Source organism: Rattus norvegicus, chromosome 1 (genome assembly GCF_036323735.1).
Source record: "Rattus norvegicus strain BN/NHsdMcwi chromosome 1, GRCr8, whole genome shotgun sequence".
In the NCBI taxonomy this organism is placed as follows: domain Eukaryota; kingdom Metazoa; phylum Chordata; class Mammalia; order Rodentia; family Muridae; genus Rattus; species Rattus norvegicus.
This window is the reverse complement of record NC_086019.1, coordinates 85,539,278-85,556,165: the sequence shown is the minus strand read 5'-3', so window position 1 is coordinate 85,556,165 and position 16,888 is coordinate 85,539,278. Positions and strand designations below refer to the sequence as shown.

Genomic DNA, 16,888 nt, shown 5'->3' with positions numbered 1-16,888 from the left:
TATTGTCTGATGCATATGCTCTCTCTCTATATATATGCATATGCTCTATGCATATGGACTGGGTGCCCAGGAGGGGCAGGCTGTGAATGGCCATTCCTTCAGTCTCTAGAGCTAAGAATTCTTAAAGGGTCAGTAGACTAGGAACTGGTTATCCTTTAAAGTCCGGGTGCATAAGCTAAAGCTCACTACAGTCATGTAACCAAGTTCAGCTGCCAGAACCAGGTTCAAACTTGGGCAAGTCTTGAACACAGCTACTGTCTGTCTCCAGAAGACTCCCCCTCAATTATGCTGGGATTTTTAAAAAAAAAAGTTATTTTACTTTAAACATTCAAATCTTTTTCTTTAATTGGCGGAATTAGTTTGTAGGGGGTGGTCTTACAATTTGTTCATTGGCACTGCCTCCAGAATCCTGCAGCCTCATCACATCTGGAAGCTCTAGAGGGCTGGAGAAAGGTTCACTGTTCAGAGCTTCAAAGGCATCATCTGCTCAGAAGGCCAGACCCATTGTGTCTGGGGCTTGTGACCTTGCTGTCTGACCAGTGATGCCACATTCGCCCAGAGTTTTCCTGTCATCAAGGAGTTGGTCTTCCTTGCACAGCCTCTGCTCCTCCTGCAGCTTGAGGCTGCCCTTGACAATGTGCTTCTGCTCAAACACCATACTGGACTCCTTGGAGTCTGTGAAGATGGTGGTCTTGTGGCTCTGGATAATGAGAAACACTTTTTGAGGACTTTGGGCTCATGTCAGCACTAGCCTGTGGCTACAGGGCTGGCCTTGGAGCCCCTGCAGTCCTGTGTCTTGTGCCGTACCCTCCACAGGTCACTACTGTTTTATTTTTTATGTTATTTTCATTGGTGATTTGCTCGCATGTCTGTTTGTCTATATGAGGATATCAGATGCCTGCAACTGGAGTTATAGACATCTTTTGAACTGCCATGTGGGTGCTTGGAATTGAAACCTAGGTCTTCTGGAAGATCAGTTGGTGCTGTTAACCATTGAGCCATCTCTTTAATCCTGGCTTTTTTTCTTGATTACTGATAATTTCTCAGCCCCAGCTGACCAGCATCATGTATCACAGCAAAGTAAAGGTGTCATCTACTGAACTGGTATCTTGTGAACCACAGATGATTCTCTAGCTGTCATTTACCAGAACCACCAGGAAGGATCTTGGCAAGATGGGAGAGCCTGCTCATATCCAGGGTGATTGATGAGTAAGGATCCTCTCTAGATAAGATGGTGATGGTGGCTTGGATATACCCACCAACAATGAGCATGTATTCCTCTTCTCTCATGGGCATAAGTTCTTGTTGAATTTAATTATCTTGCCCATTCAGACCAGAATTTTCAAAGTAGAATTAATTTGCATTGTTCTGAAGGCTAAGAATATTCAAGGTTTGTTTGCTTCCTTCCTTGCTTTTTTGAGACCAAGTCAGTCTATATATTGCTGGCTGTCCAAAGGTCTTAAAGACCAGTCTGCGCAGGACCTCATAGATATCCCTGTGTACATCATCTTCTATTGAGGCTACACGAATCAGCACATTTATGCGAAAGGGCTGGAAAAGCAGACAATGTAGTCATAGACAGCCCCTGCTCCCCCTTTAGGAGTTCCACAGATGCACAACTGTTTGATATGATCAGAGCTCCTAGATCCATCCCATGCATACCATCTTGTTGGCGGTACAATCTCTATGAGCCCCCAATGGGTCCAGTTTAGTTGATTCTGAAGCTTTTCTTGTGGTGTCCTTGATCCTGGCATTTTCAATCCTTCCTCTCCCTTTTCCATAGAATTTCCCAATGTCTGCTTAATGTTTGTGTGCTACTGCATTTATTTCTGTCACTGATGAGGCAAACCTCTCTGATGACAGTTATGCTAGGCTCCTGGTTGCAAGTACAGCTGAATAGCATGAACAGTGTTGGTGTGGCTCCCTCTTCTTCTTAAGCTGAGGCAGTCATTCATTGACCATCCCCTCAACCTGTACTCAGCCTACAATCTTGTAGGCAGAGTAATTTTTAGGTGAAAACTTTTGTGGCTGGGTTATTGTCCCACTCCTTATATTGCAAGTCTTTCCCAATTACAAGGAATGTAAGTTTCTGTTTCCATATCTCTTTATGTTAGGAACGCTAGCTAGAGCCACCCTGATAACTTCCTGGGAGTGTCTATTACTCTTGGTTTCTAGCTTCTCCCTGATATACACAGTCTATTTCAGTCATCTTTCCCAGTACTCTCTGCATCTGTTCCCTTTACCTGATCCCTACTGTTTCAATCCTCACTTTCCCCCATATACTCCACTCTCCCTCTCCACCCAAGATGTCCATTCTCCTTCTGCTCCTCAGTGATGGTCAATCATCTCCCCTTTAGCCTTTAGCCTTTCTTATTGCTTAGCTTCTTTGGGCTGTGGATTGTGACATGGTTATTCTTTAGTTTTTGACTATTATCTCCTTAGAAGTGATTACATATTATTCTTTTCTTTTTTGGTTTGAGTTACCTCACTCGGGGTGACATTTTTATGTTTGTCCATTTGCATAAATTGTCATGATATTCTTGTTTTAAATTGCTATACTGTATAAATGTACTACATTTTCTTTATCCATTCTTTGGTCCAGGGACATCTCACTTGCTTCCAGTTTCTGGCTATTATGAATAAAACTGCTATGAACATAGTTGAGTAAGAATTTTTGGGTATGGTGGAGCATCTTTTTGGTGTTTGTGCATGAGTGGTATAGCTGGATCTTCTGATAGGTCTATTCTCAATTATCTGTGAAACTGCCAAACTGATTTCCAAGGTTTTACATGTTTGCACTCCCACAGACAATGGAAGAGTGTTCCTCCTCCGGGTTGAGTTTTTGACCTTAGTCATCTGAGGAATCTCAGAGTCATTTTGATTTACTTTACCCAGATGACTAAGGATGATGAACATTTCTTTAAGTGAATCTCACTCATTAGAGATTTCTCTTTCGAGAATTCTCTGTTTATCTCTGTAACTCATTGTGAAATTGGGTTATTTGGTGTGTTAATGTCTAAATCCTTGGCTTCTTTACCTAGTTTTGATATCAGCCCTCTGTTGGATGTGGAGGTTGGTGAAAAAAAAATCTTTTCTCTTTCTGTAGGGTGCTGTTTTGTTTTCTTGATGGTGTTCTTTGATTTACAGCAAATACTTGTTCAGTTTATTTGTTTTATAGATCGAGATTTTTATGTAGTTAAAAGTTTATTGATTTTATTTGTATGAGTACACTGTAGCTGTCTTCAGACACACCAGAAGAGGGCATGAGACCCAATTACAGATAGTTGTGAGCCACCATGTGGTTGCTGGGAATTGGACTCAGGACCTCTACAAGAGCAGTCAGTGCTCTTAACTCCTAAGTCATCTCTCCAGCTCTGAGTTGTATGTTTTATGCAAGAGATTCTGTCTTCCATCCTTTGCATTCTGTTAGTGATACTTGTATCTGTAGTTTCTGTTCTCTTCCCTAGGTATTCTGTCTCCATTACTCCCTCAGTTTGTGTTTAGTTATTGCTTCTGTTGTTGCTTGGTAGTTTTTTCCTTTCCAAGTCTGGACTTGTGTATCCTAGGCAAGTTTGGAACTGCTATATAATCAAGGCTCAGTTTAACCCTTCCTCCTTATTTTTCAAGCTCTAAGGCAAAAAAGGTTTCTGAAACAACTTGACATGGAGAGGAATATATGTCTCTAAGTTCTACAATGCTTCAAAGATCTGGCAATGAATTTTAATGGCCACCAAACTGGGCAATATGTGGAGGCATGATTTCTCAGGTCTTCAGCCCCAAGAGGGTAGGATCAATGTTCTTTTACATTCCGTTTTCCACACAATCCTGTCACTCAATAAATGTTCTGCAAAAAATGAATGTTAACCCTTTCATGACCCTGATTAACCACACCTTTAATGGTAGCACTCTAGGAAGATGAGGCAAAACAAGCTCTGTGATTTTGGGGCCTGGCTACTCAACAGAGTGCATTTTATAACAGATTGCTCTACATGGAGAGTTCCTTAGTCCAAATGAGGCAAAAGAAAAGAAAACAATTGTGATTCAATCAAGAAGATCAGGACTCTCTGGAATGGACCAGAAATCTGAGTGGTGTCAAAATGTGTACATCTAATGGATTTGAGGGTCTGCAGGAAGGAGTCAGAGGAGGGGGAGGTTTTGAGTTTCCTGTCTGGAGAAGACTTGTAAGCCCTGGTGTACAGGAATGTTGATCTAAGCATATGGCTGCTCTGATCATATGCAAAGAGATTCTAGGTTTGTGTGATCTGGTTGGAACATGTTAATCTTCCAAACATGTTTATCAGTCTGGCAGGAATCTTTAGTTTGGTTCAATTTTTTCTTTCTTCCCTTGGAGTGTTCTGGTGCTGCTGCTTACCAGGCAGGCAGGAAGAATTGCAGCTGTGCATGCTTCTTTCCTTGGGATATCTGGGAGCTAATGTCTACCAGATGGGAAAGAATGAATCAAAGTTCAGAATGTGAGGGTCAGCAGGATTGTTTGACATTCCTCAGGTTGAAGATTGGGGGTGGGATTCCCAGATCATGTGGAGAAGATGAAACTTTGATAAGATAAGGAAGTCCTCCATTTTGTGCTGAACTTAGTAAAGCTGTCTGGACATGGTAGACTACAACCTTACCAAGGTGCAAGGTACAACAGTTTTGCACACACCTTCAATTACAAACAATGATCTGTAATAAGAGCCAGATAAAGTGATGAATTAGAGAAAAATTTGACAGAATTAGTCAGAGATATGATCCCAAACTCTCAGGTATACCAAGTTAAAAACTTTTCCTGGGTGCAAGGCCCTGGGTTCGGTCCCCAGCTCCGAAAAAAAAGAACCAAAAAAAAAAAAAAACAAAAAAACTTTTCCTGGCATTCCAACTTCCTCCGGTGTCACAATTTCTCCCAATGATTCAAGGAGGCAGAGAATAGACCCCATTGTAGGTGTCAAAGAAAAACCCTAGTTTTCAAAGAACATATTGATAAGTGCAAGTACCCAACCAAGGAACAACATATGGCACTGGCTCAAAGACTTGGATTGATGGACCACAAGATCAAGGCCTGGCCCTTTGTCTCTCTCTTAGTCAGCTATACATTCCCTCATGACCCAAGGGCACACTTCCCCGACTGCCCCACCTTCTTAGCCCAGTTCCAGGTTGTAGGAGGGCTATGAAGGTGTACTCAGGTTTGGATTTCCATACCCTGCAGCCTCTCATGCAGAAATCTGATACACTAGGAAATTCATACTGGTTACACTCAATGTCATGGAGGTATAGAAATCAGAGCATTCCTCAAAATTTCTGACTCTTAAGAGACATTTCTGTAGGTTTCTTTCTTTATAGGTTTATTTATTATATATAAGTACACTGTAGCTGTCTTCAGACACACCAGAAGAGGGCATCAGATCAAATTACAGATAGTTGTGAGCCACCAGGTGAAGGCTGGGATTTGAACTCAGGATGTCTAGAAGAGCAGTAAATGCTCTTAACCACTGAACCATCTCTCCAGCCCCCTCTGTGGGTTTCAGGTGCAGGTCATTTTCCCTCCATTGTTCTTGGTCCAGGAATCTTAGAGTTCTGTGATGAGTTCTTGGTAGAGAAATGTCCTAAGTTTTTCAGGCAGCATTCAGATTTGGTGCACAAGTCTTAAGCCAGGCCTTTCCTGATGTCTGCTTTCTTTTTGTCTTTCTAGATCTGTTTCCAAAAGAGATGTGCTTGCAGGCAGAAGAAGAATACTAAAGTACTACCTAGGAAGGCTGCATGTTCAACTTAAGATAGGCCTACAGATATTGGCAGGAGCCAATATCCTTTTAGTGGTAAAAAGCTCACTCTTGGACAATGGGAAACAGGCAATTAAATGTTCCCTGACAGCTGTGACCAGTTTGTAAAATACACTAGCTCTTGATAGGAGAATGAATTACTTCTTCCCGGGTCAGGAAGGTCCTTTGAAGGTCTGTGCTCCTTTACGCCCTCCTCAATGTAAGGTCAAATCTTGAGAATCCCAGCTTAAGCATATATATATATATATATATATCATATTCCTGGATGGAAGCATTGGATTCCTAACCTGCGGAGAAGGGAAGGCTTGCAATGTGGATCAGACTCATAAAATAAAGACTCTCTTTGGTCCTACATTTGACTAACAGTTCCTGGCAGTCTCCTCATGTTCCCACCAATTGGGTGTAAGATCCAATTTTCCCACCCTAACGCCTGGCCCAATTCCACTGCAGCTATGTTATTTCCCTCTGGCCCACTTGAGTCACCGAAAATGGAAAACATACAATCTTAATTTAAAAATCAACAGTTAAGACAACCACTGGGCTCAGAATCTACTACCCTAAACTCATCAACTATTCACTGATAAAAATTTTCAGGGGACAGATTCTGAGGATTCTGCCATCAGATCTAACAGTTCCAGGGCTACATTTTGCCTGCTTTTGTTCCTGCCTCACCATCCAAAAGGAAGTGCCCTCCTCCTCCTACATTTCTCCTTCCTCTCTTGGACCAGGAAGATCTGACTCCTCCTTGCCCAGTGATTGGCTTCTTGTTGTCTTTATTATCCAATCAATTAATTAGGGGGGTATTCACCAAGAATTGTGTATATGTATATACACATATATATCTGTTTTTCAACATAACAATTTGTTGAATCTCTTAGAATTTTGTATCATTTACCACCTACCTGGTCATATTCATTTCCCCATCCTTCCAAGTCCACTCCAATCTTGTGACCTCCCCTAACACATATAGTAAAAATAATGTAATAGAAACAGGACCAATTTGTATTATCTGTATAACTATAATAGCATGATCATACTCTTCATGGACTGCATCTTAAACACAACCGAATTCTCTTCTTTCACCCTTGCTAGAAACCATTATTTGTGAAGGGCTGCACTTCAGCATCCCATCACATTTTAATAGTTTGTTAGTTTAGTTTGGGTTTTGTATTTGGGCATCTATCTGGTTCACTGAGAAAACATATATCAAGAATGTGTGCCCCAGCAGCAGAATTATGGACCCTGACAAGGCCAACAGATGCAGCTAGGACCATATTCATAGACATGGACTAATGTGAAGGACAGGCCATTAATATCAATATGATCTTCTACCTACAGCAAGGCCTGCTGACACCAACATGGCCTCAGAATACAACACAGACTGCTTACACCTATTAGAGCATTTGTTCATGGAGTCCACCATGGCCTTAACATTCTGTCTATCTTCTTTTTTCTCAGTTTTGAGATTCCAAATGTGTGCTAACACATCTTGCTTCACTATGACCTTCCCTTATCAATTAATGAGTTGAAATAATCTCCCATTCTGTTATTTATACTTTATCTTTAAATAAATATAGTGATTTTTATAAGACAGAAAACATAAGATTTTTATTCTCAGAAGTTTTGTTAGACTATTTTCCTCATTTAAAACAAATCTACTGAGTGGATTTTTGGCCATTTGTGAGGCGAGACAAGAACAGTGAATTAAAAATTACCAACATGAGAAGAGGAATCCTGAGGCACACCGTGTGGTCTTTGTCCTTCAGAGAGACCCCTTGCTCACTAAATGCTACATGTTTTATGGAGCATGTAGGAGGTCTGAAATGGGTTAATCCTTTTTGTTGGTCCGAATAAGAATATACAATGGACTCACATTAGCATGAGATTGGTATAAGCCCAAGAGTTCCATTCTGGGAAGAACACTCTTGCTTGGATTGTGGTTTGACTGCTTGAACTGATTTAGCACTGTGTTGTGCAGCCGAATTCATTGTGCAGCTTCATCTCAGAAATTGGTACATGAAATAAAGCATTATGGATGTTTATTCTGAGCCAATCTGCCTGCACAGTAGAGTGCTCACAACCGCATACTCCCAGCAATGCAAGCAGTGAGATGGAATTCTGAGCTCCTTTTTCACCAGCTCACCATAATGCTCTTCTCCAGTTGGCATGCTCTCCACAGCCTGATGACTGGGTTTACTCCTCTGTGTTCTCTCTTCACGTATTGAAGATCCTATTTGCTCTAACTGAAGGTCTCTGCGTCTATCATAATAGTTTGATAGATTTCTGAAGGATAAAAAACAGCGGTTGTTTGTGGTTAAGGTACTGATGGGATGCTCGGTGCAAGACTTACTGCTGAGCAGGTCCATGGTTCAGGCCTATCTAGATTACAGATAGACTATTTTGGAGTTCTGAGAACATTTTTCTAAGGCAGAGTTCTCTGGAAATACTGAGAAAAGCTAATGGAATAAGATGATAAAAACACAACTTCAAATGGCTCTACACAGCACCCCTTGTAATCACCATTCACTGGGTGTTACCATTTTCTGTGCACTGTAGGATAGTCAAGCAGACAAACCAAGAATCAATCGTGAGGCATTGGGCTAAAGATGTCTTCAGGGTGATTTTGACCCCAGCCACTTTTGCTGTTATGAAGCAAGACACCATGAATCCAAGGATCTCAGGGGCTGCTGGCTTTCTGCCCACTGTTCTGGGGTCAGTGGGTATGCTGCCCTACATTATGAGGAGGCCCCTCCTTTCAACTAACCTCTCCCCAGGTGCAAACACTGTCTCTGCCTTTTGCTAATTGGCATGTCACCCAGTATCTTACATTTTTTTTTAAGACTTCCTATACCACTTGGAAGTGTTTATTGCATATATTAACCCTTTTTTTCTCCATCTTTATTTGTTTCATCTTTATTAACTTGAGTATTTCTTATTTACATTTCAATTGTTATTCCCCATCCCGGTTTCCGGGCCAACATTCCCTAACCCTTCCCTCTCCCCTTCTATATGGGTGCTCCCCACAGCTGAAGACCAGTAGACAGGAAAGACTACATGCCTGAAAGCAGAACTGGCTGAAAGAAAACAGGAAAACAGGCCTCCAGCACTCCTAACATGCAGGCCTATAGGACGGTCTAACCACTGTCAGAAATAGCAGAAAAAGGTAACACCAGAGACAACATGATAGCGAGAGGCAAAAGCAGGAACCCAAGCAACAGAAACCAAGACTACATGGCATCATCGGAGCCCAATTCTCCGACCAAAGCAAACACTGAATATCCAAACACACCAGAAAAGCAAGATCTTGATTTTAAATCACATTTGATCCTGATGATGGAGGACTTCAAGAAAGATATAAAGAACTCCCTCAGAGAAATGCAGGAAAACATAAATAAACAAGTAGAAGCCTATAGAGAGGAAATGCAAAAATCCCTGAAAGAATTCCAGGAAAACACAGTCAAACAGGTGAAGGAATTAAAAATGGAAATCGAAGCAATAAAGAAAGCCCAAGGGAGACAACCTTGGATATAGAAAACCAAAGGAAGAGACAAAGAGACGTAGATACAAGCATCACCAAATGAATACAAGAGATAGAAGAGAGAATTTCAGGAGCAGAAGATGCCTAGAAATTGTCAACACAACTGTCAAAGATAATGTAAAACAGAAAAAGCTACTGGTCCAAAACATACAGAAAATCCAGGACTCAATGAGAAGATCACACCTAAGGATAATAGGTATAGAAGAGAGTGAAGACTCCCAGCTCAAAGAACCAGTAAATATCTTCAACAAAATCAAAGAGGAAAACTTCCATAAGACAAAGAAATAGAGGCCCATAAATATACAAGAAGCCTATAGAACTCCAAATAGATTGGACCAGAAAAGAAACTCCTCCTGTCACATAACAGTCAAAACACCAAATGCACAAAACAAGGAAACAATATTAAAAGCAGTAAGGAAAAAAGTTCAAGTAACATATAAAGGCAGACCTATCAGAATTACACCAGACTTCTCGCCAGAGACTATGAAAGCCCGAAGATCCTGGACTGATGTCATACAGACCCTAAGAGAACACAAATGCCAGCCTAGATTACTGTATCCAGCAAAGCTCTCAATTAACATAGTTGGAGAAACCAAGATATTCCATGACAAAACCAAATTTACACAATATCTTTCTACAAATCCAGCCCTACAAAGGATAATAAATGGTAAAGCCCAACATAAGGAGGCAAGCTACACCCTAGAAAAAGCAAGAAACTAATCATCTTGGCAACAATACAAAGAGAAGAAAAGCACAAAAACATGATCTCACATCCAAATACCAATATAACAGGAAGCAACAATCACTATTCCTTAATATCTCTCAACATCAATGGCCTCAATTCCCCAATAAAAAGACATAGATTAACAAACTGGATACAAAATGAGGACCCTACATTCTGCTGCCTACAGGAAACACACCTCAGAGACAAAGACAGACAATACCTCAGAATGAAAGGCTGGAAAACAACTTTCCAAGGAAATGGTCTGAAGAAGTAAGCTGGAGTAGGCATTCTAATATCGAATAAAATCGATTTTCAACCAAAAGTTATCAAAAAAGATAAGGAAGGACACTTCATATTCATCAAAGGAAAAATCCACCAAGATGAACTCTCAATCCTAAATATCTATGCTCCAAATACAAGGACACCTACATACATAAAAGAAACCTTACTGAAGCTCAAAGCACACATTGTACCTCACACAATAATAGTAGGAGATTTCAACACCCCACTCTTATCAATGGACAGATCATGGAAACAGAAATTAAACAGAGACATAGACAGACTAAGAAAAGTCATGAACCAAATGGACTTAACAGATGTTTATAGAACATTCTATCCTAAAACAAAAGGGTATACCTTCTTCTCACCACCTCATGGTACTTTCTCCAAAATTGACCATATAATCAGTCATAAAATAGGCTTCAACAGATGCAGAAAGACAGAAATAATCTCATGCGTCCTATCAGACCACCATGGGCTAAAGGTGGTCTTCAATAACAATAAGGGAAGAACGCCCACATATACATGGAAGTTGAACAATGCTCTACTCAATGATAACATTGTCAAGGAAGAAATAAAGAAAGAAATTAAAGACTTCTTAGAATTTAATGAAAATGAAGGTACAACATACCCAACCTTATGGGACACAATGAAAGCTGTGCTAAGAGGAAAATTCATGGCTCTGAGTGCCTGCCGATAGAAACAGGAGAGAGCATATATCAGCAGCTTGACAGCACACCTAAAACTCCAGAAAAAAAAGAAGCAAATACACTCAGGAGGAGAAGAAGGCAGGAAATAATCAAACTCAGAGCTGAAATCAACCAAGTAGAAACAAAGAGGACTATACAAAGAATCAACAGAAGCAAAAGCTGGTTCTTTGAGAAAATCAACAAAATAGATAAACCCTTGGCCAGAATAACCAGAGGATACAGAGAGTGTGTCCAAATTAACAAAATGAGAAATGAATAGGGAGACATAACTACAGAATCAGAGGATTAAAAAAAAATCATCAGATCCTACTACAAAAGCCTATATTCAACAAAACTTGAAAATCTGGAGGAAATGGACAATTTCCTAGACAGATACCAGGTACCAAGTTAAATCAGGAACAGATAAACCATTTATACAACCCTATAACTCCTAAAGAAATAGAAGCAGTTATCCAAAAAGAGCCCAGGTCCAGATGGGATCAGTGCAGAATTCTATCAGACCTTCAAAGAAGATCTCATACCAATACTATCCATACTATTCCACAAAATTAAAACAGATGGAGCACTACCAAATTCCTACTATGAAGCCACAATTACTCTTATACCTAAACCACACAAAGACCCAGCAAAAAAGATAACTTCAGACCAATTTCCCTTATGAATATCAATGCAAAAATACTCAATAAAATACTTGGAAACCGAATCCAAGAGCACATCAAAACAATCATCCACCATGATCAAGTAGGCTTCATCCCAGGCATGCAGGGGTGGTTTAATATATGGAAAACCATCAATGTAATCCACTACATAAAGAAACTGAAATATACGAACCACATGATCATTTCATTAGATTCTGAGAAAGCATTTGACAAAATTCAACACCCCTTCATGATAAAAGTCCTGGAAAGAATAGGATTCAAGCCCATACGTAAACATAATAAAAGCCATATACAGCAAACCAGTTGCTAACATTAAACTAAATGGAGAGAAACTTGAAGCCATCCCACTAAAATCAGGGAATTGACAAGGCTACCCACTCTCTCCCTACTTATTCAGTATAGTTCTTGAAGTTCTAGCCAGAGCAATCAGACAACAAAAGGAGATCAGAGGGATACAGATTGGAAAGTAAGAAGTCAAAATATCACTATTTGCAGATGATATGATAGTATATTTAAGTGATCCCAAAATTTCCACCAGAGAACTACTAAAGCTGATAAACAACTTCAGCAAAGTGGCTGGGTATAAAATTAACTCAAATAAATCAGTACCCTTCCTCGACACAAAAGAGAAACAAGCCGAGAAAGAAATTAGGGAAACGACACCCTTCATAATAGTCCCAAATAATATAAAATACCTTGGTGTGACTCTAAGCAAGCAAGTGAAAAATCTGTATGATAAGAACTTCAAGCCTCTGAAGAAAGAAATTGAAGAAGATCTCAGAAGATGGAAAGATCTCCCATGCTCATGGATTGGCAGGATTAATATTGTAAACATTTCCAGAAGCGATCTACAGATTCAATGCAATCCCCATCATTATACCAATCCAATTCTTCGGTGTTGGTAGCCGCCTGTACCGTGCCCAAAGATGGCGCCGATTTCTTGTGAATGAGTCAGCAGGGCACAGCTGTTGTCTGTTAGTAGCTGCCCATACTGCGCCCAACGTGGGGCTGATTTCCGTGAATGAGTCAACAGGGCACAGCTGTTGTCCACCCCGAAGGACACAGTGTGCATGAGCCAAGCATGTCACAGCCCGCTCTCAGGGCATACAAATTGGGCATTGGGGCTTGCACCAATCAGGTAGCGACACGAGTCTCGTAAGCATATATAAGCAGTGCCTTTTCCTCCCTTGGGGTCCCTTGTCCCTGTTCAAGAGAGCTGTACAATAAAGTCTTGTTTGCAGAAGAATCCTGTTGCCGCGCGTCGTTCTTGCTGGTGAGACGTTGGGCGCGGGACACTTCGGAGAGTTAGACAAAACAATCTGCAAATTAATCTGGAATAACAAAAAAACCCCAGGATAGCTAAAACTATCCTCCACAATAAAAGGACTTCTGGGGGAATCACTATCCCTGAACTCACGCTGTATTACAGAGCAGTAGTGATAAAAACTGCACGGTATTGGTACAGAGGCAGGCAGATAGAGCAGTGGACTAGAATTGAAGACCCAGAAATGAACCCACACACCTATGGTCACTTGATTTTTGACAAAGGAGCCAAAACCATCCAATGAAAAAAAGATAGCATTTTCAGCAAATGGTGCTGGTTCAATTGGAGGACAGCATGTAGAAGAATGCAGATCGATCCATTCTTATCACCCTGTACAAAGCTTAAGTCCAAGTGGATCAAGGACTTCCTCATCAAACCAGATACATTCAAACTAATAGAAGAAAAAGTGGGGAAGAATCTCGAACACATGGGCACTGGAGAAAATTTCCTGAACAAAACACCAATGGCTTCTGCTCTAAGATCAAGAATCGACAAATGGGATCTGAGAAAACTACAAAGCTTCTGTAAGGCAAAGGACACTGTGGTTAGGACAAAATGGCAACCAACAGATTGGGAAAAGATCTTTACCAATCCTACAACAGATAGAGGGCTTATATCCAAAATATACGAAGAACTCAAGAAGTTAGACTGCAGGGAGACAAATAACCCTATGAAAAATGGGGTTCAGAGCTAAACAAAGAATTCACAGCTGAGGAATGCTGAATGGCTGAGAAACACCTAAAGAAATGTTCAACATCGTTAGTCATAAGGGAAATGCAAATCAAAACAACCCTGAGATTTCACCACATACCAGTGAGAATGGCTAAGATCAAAAACGCAGGTGACAGCAGATGCTGGTGAGCATGTGGAGAAAGAGGAACCCTCCTCCATTGTTGGTGGGATTGCATACTGGTACAACCATTCTGGAAATCAGTCTGGAGGTTCCTCAGAAAATTGGACGTTGAACTACCTGAGGACCCAGGGATACCTCTCTTGGGCATATATCCAAAAATGCACCAACATATAACAAAGACATATGGTCCACTATGTTCATAGCAGCCTTATTTATAATAGCCAGAAGCTGGAAAGAACCCAGATGCCCTTCAACAGAGGAATGGATACAGAAATTGTGGTACATCTGCACAATGGAATATTACACAGATGTCAAAAACAATGACTTTATTAAATTCACATGCAAATTGATGGAACTGGAAAATATCATCATGAGTGAGGTAACTCAATCACAGAAAAATACACATGGTATGCAGTCATTGATAAGTGGATATTAGCCCAAATGCTCAAATTACCCTAGATGCACAGAGCACATCAAACTCAAGAAGGATGACCAAAATGCAAATGCTTCACTTCTTATTTAAAAGGGGATCAAGAATACCCTTGGGAGGGGATAGGGATGCAAAGTTTAGATCATAGGCAGAAGGAACGCCCATTCAGAGCCTGCCCCACATGTGGCCCATACATTACAGCCACCAAACTAGATAAGTTGGATGAAGCAAAGAAGTGCAGGCTGACAGGAACTGGATGTAGATCTCTCCTGAGAGACACAGCCAGAATTCAGGAAATACATAGGCGAATGCCATCATTAAACCAGCAGGAAGCCACTGAACTGAGAACGGGACCCCCCCCATTGAAGGAATTAGAGAAAAGACTGAAACAGCTTGAACGGGCCTGAGACCCCCATATGAACAACAGTTTCAACCAACCAGAGCTTCCAGGGAGTAAGTCACTACCGAAAGACTATACATGGACTGACCCTGGGCTCCAACTGCATAGGTAGCTATGAATAGCTTTGTAAGAGCACCAGTGGAAGGGGAAGCCCTGGGTCCTGCTAAGACTGAACCCCCAGTGAAAGAGATTGTTGGGTGGAAGGAGGTAATGGGGGAGGATGGGGAGGGGAACACCCATATATTTGGGGAGAAGGAGGGGCTAGGGAATGTATGCCTGGAAACCGGGAAAGGGTATAAGAATTGAAATGTAAATAAGAAATACCCAAGTTAATAAAGATGAAAAAAAAAAGATATACCAGGCCCTACCTGAAACAAAGGTATTGATAATATTCTTTTCTTTTTTCTTTTCTTTTTATTAACTTGAGTATTTTTTTTTTCACAGCTGCAGGTTTGTGCCAATTGCAAATATGAACTGTAGGCATTTATTTTATTTTATTTTTTTTATTAACTTGAGTATTTCTTTTTTTTTTATTAACTTGAGTATTTCTTATATACATTTCGAGTGTTATTCCCTTTCCCGGTTTCCGGGCAAACATCCCCCTCCCCCCTCCCCTTCCTTATGGGTGTTCCCCTCCCAACCCTCCCCGCATTGCCGCCCTCCCCCCATAGACTAGTTCACTGGGGGTTCAGTCTTAGCAGGACCCAGGGCTTCCCCTTCCACTGGTGCTCTTACTAGGATATTCATTGCTACCTATGGGGTCAGAGTCCAGGGTCAGTCCATGTATAGTCTTTAGGTAGTGGCTTAGTCCCTGGAAGCTCTGGTTGCTTGGCATTGTTGTACTTTTGGGGTCTCAAGCCCCTTCAAGCTCTTCCAGTTCTTTCTCTGATTCCTTCAATAGGGGACCTATTCTCAGTTCAGTGGTTTGCTGCTGGCATTTGCCTCTGTATTTGCTGTATTCTGGCTGTGTCTCTCAGGAGCGATCTACATCCGGCTCCTGTCGGTCTGCACTTCTTTGCTTCATCCATCTTGTCTAATTGGGTGGCTGTATATGTATGGGCCACATGTGGGGCAGGCTCTGAAAGGGTGTTCCTTAAGTCTCTGTTTTAATCTTTGCCTCTCCCTTCCCTGCCAAGGGTATTCTTTTTCCTCATTTAAAGAAGGAGTGAAGCATTCACATTTTGATCATCCGTCTTGAGTTTCGTTTGTTCTAGGGATCTAGGGTAATTCAAGCATTTGGGCTAATAGCCACTTATCAATGAGTGCATACCATGTATGTCTTTCTGTGATTGGGTTAGCTCACTCAGGATGATATTTTCCAGTTCCAACCATTTGCCTACGAATTTCATAAACTCGTTGTTTTTGATAGCTGAGTAATATTCCATTGTGTAGATGTACCACATTTTCTGTATCCATTCCTCTGTTGAAGGGCATCTGGGTTCTTTCCAGCTTCTGGCTATTATAAATAAGGCTGCGATGAACATAGTGGAGCACGTGTCTCTTTTATATGTTGAGGCATCTTTTGGGTATATGCCCAAGAGAGGTATAGCTGGATCCTCAGGCAGTTCAATGTCCAATTTTCTGAGGAACCTCCAGACTGATTTCCAGAATGGTTTTACCAGTCTGCAATCCCACCAACAATGGAGGAGTGTTCCTCTTTCTCCACATCCTCGCCAGCATCTGCTGTCACCTGAGTTTTTGATCTTAGCCATTCTCACTGGTATGAGGTGAAATCTCAGGGTTGTTTTGATTTGCATTTCCCTTATGACTAAAGATGTTGAACATTTCTTTAGGTGTTTCTCAGCCATTCGGCATTCCTCAGCTGTGAATTCTTTGTTTAGCTCTGAACGCCATTTTTTATTAGGGTTATTTGTTTCCCTGCGGTCTAACTTCTTGAGTTCTTTGTATATTTTGGATATAAGGCCTCTATCTGTTGTAGGATTGGTAAAGATCTTTTCCCAATCTGTTGGTTGCCGTTTTGTCCTAACCACAGTGTCCTTTGCCTTACAGAAGCTTTGCAGTTTTATGAGATCCCATTTGTCGATTCTTGATCTTAGAGCATAAGCCACTGGTGTTTTGTTCAGGAAATTTTTTCCAGTGCCCATGTGTTCCAGATGCTTCCCTAGTTTTTCTTCTATTAGTTTGAGTGTGTCTGGTTTGATGTGGAGGTCCTTGATCCACTTGGACTTAAGCTTTG

The 16,888-nt window shown here is 41.1% G+C and overlaps 1 pseudogene; it reads right to left on the bottom strand.

Moving 5' to 3' along the window:
• Positions 1-355: 355 nt before the first annotated feature.
• Positions 356-12,756, bottom strand: LOC134484359 (elongin-B-like; annotated as a pseudogene).
• Positions 12,757-16,888: the final 4,132 nt, after the last annotated feature.